General features: G+C 46.7%; 1 pseudogene; it reads right to left on the bottom strand.

Annotated features, from left to right (window-relative positions):
- Positions 1–1,295: 1,295 nt before the first annotated feature.
- On the bottom strand, positions 1,296–2,185 carry LOC101585145 (annotated as a pseudogene).
- Between the last annotated feature and the right edge of the window lie 4,713 nt (positions 2,186–6,898).

Genomic DNA, 6,898 nt, shown 5'->3' with positions numbered 1-6,898 from the left:
TTTGCCCTAGTGAGGCTTGCTGACCTGTGTTATCACAGGGAGCCTGATCACCAACGTGTGTCTGCAGGTGACACGCCTGCAGAGCTCTTGCCTCTGGACTGGCCGTATTCATCTTGTCTCCCAGTGCTTCCTTCAGGTTTCCTAGCTCTGGCTGAAGCTCATTCTTAACATGCCCAGGTTTAGTTTCTTCTTTTTATATTGTTCCTTCAGTTCTATGTACAGTTTCTTTTTTCTTGTCTTGAATTGTGTCGCTGTGGCCAGCCAGTTGCTATGTGGCACTTCCAGGCTAATCCTTCCAGTCTTAGAATGGCCTTCATCTTATTGAGTCACTTCCCCTTCCAGGCTGTTTCGCAAGGTTTTAAGCTCCATTTCATAATATTCTCACTGAGTTTGCTTTGCTGAGTTAGCTTTCTTCTCCACTTCCCAAATATGTTGCTTCTGCTCTTCATCTAGACTCTTGAGTTCTGCTTTGCAAAGAAAGCCCTTTCTGGGCCGCGGAGATAGCTTGTTGGTCTAAGCACCTGCCTGGGAAGCACAAGGACCTGGGTTCGATCCCTGCTGATCACCAGTACTTCACACCATGCCAGTCCTGCGCCAAACCAGCCACCAAAACGTGATGGGGTAGCGCATACCTGTAATCCCAGCCCTGGGGAGGCTGATTCAAGAAGATCACTACAAGTCCGAGCCACATAGCGAGACCCTGTACCAAATAAATAAAAGATTTAAAAAACCTCTTCCTGTTCAAGCTGAAATCTCACAGGCTCTTGATTTTTCTGATTGTAAATGTTTAATTGCAATCACCCAAGTCGCCTGAGATGCTTGGAGGACTCCAACATGACTAGTTTTGAGGACAAGCGCTGGTGTGCGCTGCTGTAAGCGCTCTCTTGCGATTGCCAGCTCCCTTTCTGCTCCTTTGTGCCTGCTTCATGAAGTCATTTCTCGCTCTGGCATCATCCAGCTGTTTTTAAAGAACCTGAGCAAGGGCTGCTGTGCCAAGTGCCCCTGAAGCAAGTGTCAAGAGGACCACTGGCTTCATCCTGGGCAGTCTGCAGCTGTCTTTAATGCTCCTACAGTGTTGTTTTTTTTTTTTTTACAAGACTTTTTTTTTTTTTCCCCTGGAACCGGGGATTGAACTCAGACCCTCGTGCTTGCCAGGGAAGCGCTTATCTTACTGAGCCACCTCCCGGCCCAACATTTTAATGAAAATTCAGTGGTGGATATGTATAATCCAGGGGTTAAATAGTTACAAGTGACTGCCATAGAAATGTAAAGCCAACTAGATGCTCAGATAATTGTTATATATGCTCATCATCTGATTCATCTTCCTTCAGTGATTCCTTAGCGTATTTCTCTGCTTCTTCCCTTACATCTTTTGGAACAATTTCATGTCTTCCTTTAGTTAATTCACCAACCCAGCTGAGCTCGAGTTGAGTTCAAAAGCTTTATCCTTAACTTCATCATGTACTATGTAAATTATTTTCGCAACTTCTTTAACAACATCACGGCCTGTCATTTCTTTCATCTGAAGCTTCTCTATTTCTGTCTTTGCAGCGTGCCAGGCTTTGCCAATAGCACAGCCCTAATAACCATATGAAACACCTGAAGGGTCAATCATGTAGAGTTGTGCACCATCATTCACACTGTAAGACCCAAGCATGAAACTGCAGCCGAAGGGTCTGACGGCACTGCAGAGTGTGTAAGCATGTACATGCCTGGCCACTCGGTCTGCAAGATGTTTCAGTGGAATGTTATAGCCATAGTTACATCTAAAGCTGGAAGCTTCTTGTCTTGCTATGTCTGCTAAAGACCGAGCATCTGCCAGCAAACCTGCTCCTGCCATCCCAACATGCCGATCAACGTTAAAAAGTCGTTTGTTGGAACCTTCTTTGTAAAGTTTAGAAAGAACTAATTTTTCTACCCCAAAGACAACACCGTCTTTACATCTGATCCCAATAGCTGTACTACTATTTTCCACAACCTTCATAGCATATTCAACTTGAAAAACTCTTCCATTAGGAGAGAATGTAGGGGCCGGGGAGATGGCTCAGTAGGATAAGCGCTTGCCTGGCAAACACAAGGATCTGAGTTCAATCCCCGGTTCCGCAAAAAAAAAAAAAAAAGGAGAGAATGTAGAGGCTGATAAATCATACCCGGTTCCGATCGAGCTCATCTTGTCCAAACCACTGGAGCGCACTGGGATTGAACCGCGGTCCCTGTGCTTTGCCAAGCTTGTTCCAAGTAGGTGCTTTAGACCACTGAGCCATCTCTCCAGCCCCCCACAGTCTTTTTCTTAAAAGGCTTCTTGTCCCTGAAATTCTTTTCAAGGATCAGCTTCCCTTACCTTACAAGCCCAAAAAGCTCTCCTCAACTTGCCTTCATGTTCTGCCGTGAGCTTTTCAGGCCGAGGCTGGGTTTTAAGACCTCCCCCTCCTCCTGTGCAGTTTCTCTGCCCTCTCTCACCTGGAGCTCAGGGACGCTCGGATCTCTTGCACCTCCAGGTGGTGAGCAGTCCACATATCTCCCGGGGCCAACCGTCTCTCTTTCTCAAACTGCACTTGGAGTTGTCCAAAGCGCTGCAGCTTTACTTTGAAGCACCTTCTGATCTCCCTGGTCTCTTGAGACGTGTGCTGGGCATGCAAGGCTTCTGCAGAATTGCAAGTCCTCAACTCTGTGCATAGGCTTGAAATTCTGAACCTGGCATGGTGGTGCATGCCTATAATTCTCAGCTGAGGCTGAGGCAGGAGGATCGTTGCAAGTTCAAGACCAGCCTGGGCTATGAAGTAAGCGCAAAGCCGGCCTGAACTGCATAATGAGACCCTGTCTTAAAAAGACAAAAAGGAAGAAGAGAAATTTTGTCAAAGCCTGCTGCATCCCTCTTGAAACTTCCTCTTGAATTCTAACTCCTGTGTTACCTTACTTTTATACTGCAATGCTTTTTCTCTCATTTCTGTGCGAATTTGTTGGATTTCTTTGCGAACATCTTCGCAGGCTTGAATTGCATATGCATGCTCATCACTTTCAGCGTTCCAAGCATGGATTGCCTTGGTGAGCTGCGTGAACCTCTGGTTCATCTCAGCGGCAGGTCGGTTCCAAGCTCTAGACCTGCAGCTACCGGTGGCTGCCGGCAGAGGGCGCGCCAGCGCAGTTCGTTAGGCATTGCACGCTCGGCCGCCCGAGCTGCTGCGGATTGCCAGAAGCAGGCAGGTGTGGAGACGCTGGGCTGCGCTCACCGCGACATCTACTGGAAGGGACCTCTAGGATACTGTAGGGGAGAAACTGATCTACAATCCTAGACATAAAGGTGTAAATCAATCTTGTTAAAATCAGGCAGAATAGCTTTTTCGCAGTAAATTAATTACTCTTTCTAGATCAATGTATTAGTCTTACTCCCTATTTCCTTCAGAATAAGTTGGCAGAATAATCGTGGGGACGTGCCCAGAAAAATGCTTTGCTTTAATTTTGAATTATCTGTGATCAATGCCAAGTGATTTCCTATTAGGTCCTTCAAATAAAGTGACTTCTAAGTTTAAGTATTGCTGTCGCCACACTTTAAAATATATGACTTACTCATAAAGTTGCCCCATTTTACCATGTTTTATAAAATCTATGAGCTGCTCGGGATATATGATGAAGGCAACTTTAGCTTTTCAAATCCTTGGGTTTACTTGGTAAGAATAAATAATATGTCACAATTGGTAAGTAAATCTCATAACTGTAAGTTGGTCTTCACAGTTAAACCTTTTCAGATATAGTTTCTTGGAATAAAGATTGCTTTTTTCATCTTGAAATTTATACAGAAATTGAAAAAATTATACAGACCTTTTTACAGGAAGAAAGCACATCGCCATCTTTGGTGTCTGGTGGCTCATACTCTGACCTGTTGACTGTGTCTGTTTATCTGATTCTCACTGCAAAGCTTCGTGGGTGTCTTCAATAGGAGCAGTGCTCCCTAAGTGACAGCACGGAGCAAAACACCAACACACTGGGCGTATTCTGTCAGGGAAGCTAATTGGTATACAGCAGCTCAGGTTTAAATAAAAATGGGATAAAATCCTCTGCTATCACATAGTTGGAATCAAAGGAAATTTAGTCTGCCACAGTTCCAGGAACTAAAATGTTCTGATCACTGTTTGATCCTGTGGATTTTAAGTGCATGCGTTTGACCTAAAATCTCTGGATAATGCTTTCAGCAGCATAATTTAGATGGGACACATGATACATTGTGTTAAAACTTTATATACAGGGGCTGGTGAGATGGCTCAGTGGTCTAAAGCACCTACTTAGAACAAGTTTAGCAGAGCACAGGGACCGCGGTTCAATCCCCCAGCACCACATGCCAGCCAGCCCCGCCCCCTGGTGGGCTGAGCTGGCCACACACACACACACACACACATAAATAAATAAAATTAAAAAAAAAACTTTATATACAACTAGCTGTCCAAAGCTTTTCCAGTTTTTCATCTTTCTGACCCTTTTTTTTTTTCTTTTTTGGACCGAGGATAAAACTCAGGACCTTACACTTGCCGGCCAGGCACTTACGTCGCTGAGCTATCTCCCCAACCCTCCATAATTTTTTTTTTCTAGGAATTTTGTTTTGTTTGTTTTTGTGTTTTGTTTGTACCAGGGTCTCACTGTGTAGTTCAGGCTGGCCTTGAACACACCATGTAGCCTAGGATGGCCTCAAATTCATGGTGATCCTCGTACTGCAGCCTTCCAAATGCTGGGATTATCCTGAAGAAATGATCAGTATTAGCCTTGATGGTAAAACCTATTTGCCGGTAAAAGTCGGCGTTATTTCAGAGAAGCACACATGGGAGTGGCAGACAGTGGAAGAGGTGGCCACGGGACTCCAGGTAATCAGGGCGCCGTGGAGCTCAGGAGAACGTTCTGCCGGGTGTTCACAAACCTCCACTAACTCCAACAGCGCGCAGGCTGCGGTGCTCCAACTGTTACCCGCACCCTAGAGGTGGGGAAACCGGAAGCCTAGAGCTGGCCAGAGGCAGAGCTAAAACCCGGACTTGGGTCTTCACGCTCCACTTCTCTTTCTGCCTTTTTCCTTAGTGTCTGGGTGGTGATTTAGAATACTTTGCTAAGAAATGGTTGATTTAGGCAATATGAAACTTTTTTTTTCTTCTAGTCTTTTTTTTTGAGACAGGGTCTTCCCATGCAGCTCAGGCTGCCCTTGAACTCACTATATAGCCGAGGCTGGCGATCCTCCTGCCTCAGCCTCCGCACTGCGGAGGGCGGGGATGGTTACAGGCTTCCGCCAACACATCCTGCTAGATTCAAATTCTGTCCCTTTTTTAAGTTGTAAAACGTATTTTGGGGAAAAGAAAGAAAAGTGAATACAGTAGGAAAAGCAACAAGCGCAAGGGCCTGTGTTCAATCCCCGGTTCCGCCAAAAAAGAAAAAAGAAAAAAAGGAAAAGAAAGTTACTAAAACCTAAGTACTTTTAAAAAGTACTTGGGGACAGCTGTTTGGTGGCTGCTGTGGGACCCTCGTCTGCACGAGCCGTCCCTGGTAGCGGTCACCCCGTCACCCCTTCCCGAAGCGCCCCTCGGGGATGCTTCGAGACCGGGGGTCGTGTCCTGCCGAAGCGAGGCGTGTCGGCGGCGAGCACTGCCCCTCGACTCTTCTGAGGCCCCGTGCGACTCCTCGGATGGAAAGGAAGCGCAGGCTGGAACAATGTCCCTTCCTGCGGTGCAGTCTACGCATGCGCCCTCTGGGCCGGCCGGGACAGAGCGCGCGCCCCCTGGCGGGGATGGGCGGGCGCGCAGCTCCCGGTGCTGTGAGCAGGGGCACGCCGAGGCCCCGGAGGCTGGACGTCCCCGCAGGCTGCATGTCCTGGGTTGCAGCGGAAGACCTCTCTGCAGCCGTGGCATGGAACATCCCAATTATCCATGGTCACAAATCATTAGTTTTGAGCAGGAACAAATACACTTTGGTTTGTGGTTTTATAATCTTTTTTTTTTTTTTTTTAAAGTGTGTGTGTGTGGCCAGCTCAGCCCACCAGGGGGCAGGGCTGGGTGGCATGTGGTACTGGGGGATTGAACCGCTGTCCCTGTGCTCTGCTAAGCTTAGTTCTAAGTAGGTGCTTTAGACCACTGAGCCAACACACCAGCCCCGGTTTGTGGTTTTAAAAGACAACATGTTCCTCAAATGCACAGAGGCTGCATGACTCTACGCAGTAGAAGCGGGACGCCTGACCAGAAGGACCACAGTGACAGTGTCGGTGTGACCAGAACAAAAAAAAAAGATAGGTTTATATATGCACAGAAATAAGAACACTCTGTTCGCAATGAACTCGCAGAAATGCCCTTGTGTGGGAAATCCAGGAATTGTTTTACCACCCTGTCCATCCTAGTAAGTTTTGGTCACTAAATAATTTCATTTGGGGCTGGTGAGATGGCTCAGTGGTCTAAAGCACCTACTTACAACAAGCTTAACAAAGCACAGAGACCGCGGTTCAATCCCCCAGCACCACATGCCAGCCAGCCCCGCCACCTGATGGGCTGAGCTGGCCACACACACACACACACACACACACAAATAAATAAATAAAAATTAAAAAATAATAATTTCATTTAAGACAACTTGAGCACCATGTTGTGTTTCACAGAAATGAAATTTGTTTTAGCACAACAAAGATCTGGGGCTGACACAGACAAAAAAAAGAGGTAGCATGTGCTGGCGTTTGATTTTTCCAGAGGATCTGGGAGCTATTTCTCTTACTTTTATTTGCACTTAAAATATATAGAGAGGGCTGGTGAGATGGCTCAGTGGTCTAAAGCACCTACTTAGAACAAGCAAAACTAAGCAGGGACCACGGTTCAATCCCCCAGCACCACATGCCAGCCAGCCCTGCCCCCTGGTGGGCTGAGCTGGCCACACACACTAA

This window comes from Octodon degus, unplaced genomic scaffold (assembly GCF_000260255.1).
Source record: "Octodon degus isolate 3935 unplaced genomic scaffold, OctDeg1.0 scaffold00180, whole genome shotgun sequence".
NCBI lineage: Eukaryota > Metazoa > Chordata > Mammalia > Rodentia > Octodontidae > Octodon > Octodon degus.
This window is presented reverse-complemented; position numbering and strand designations above follow the sequence as displayed.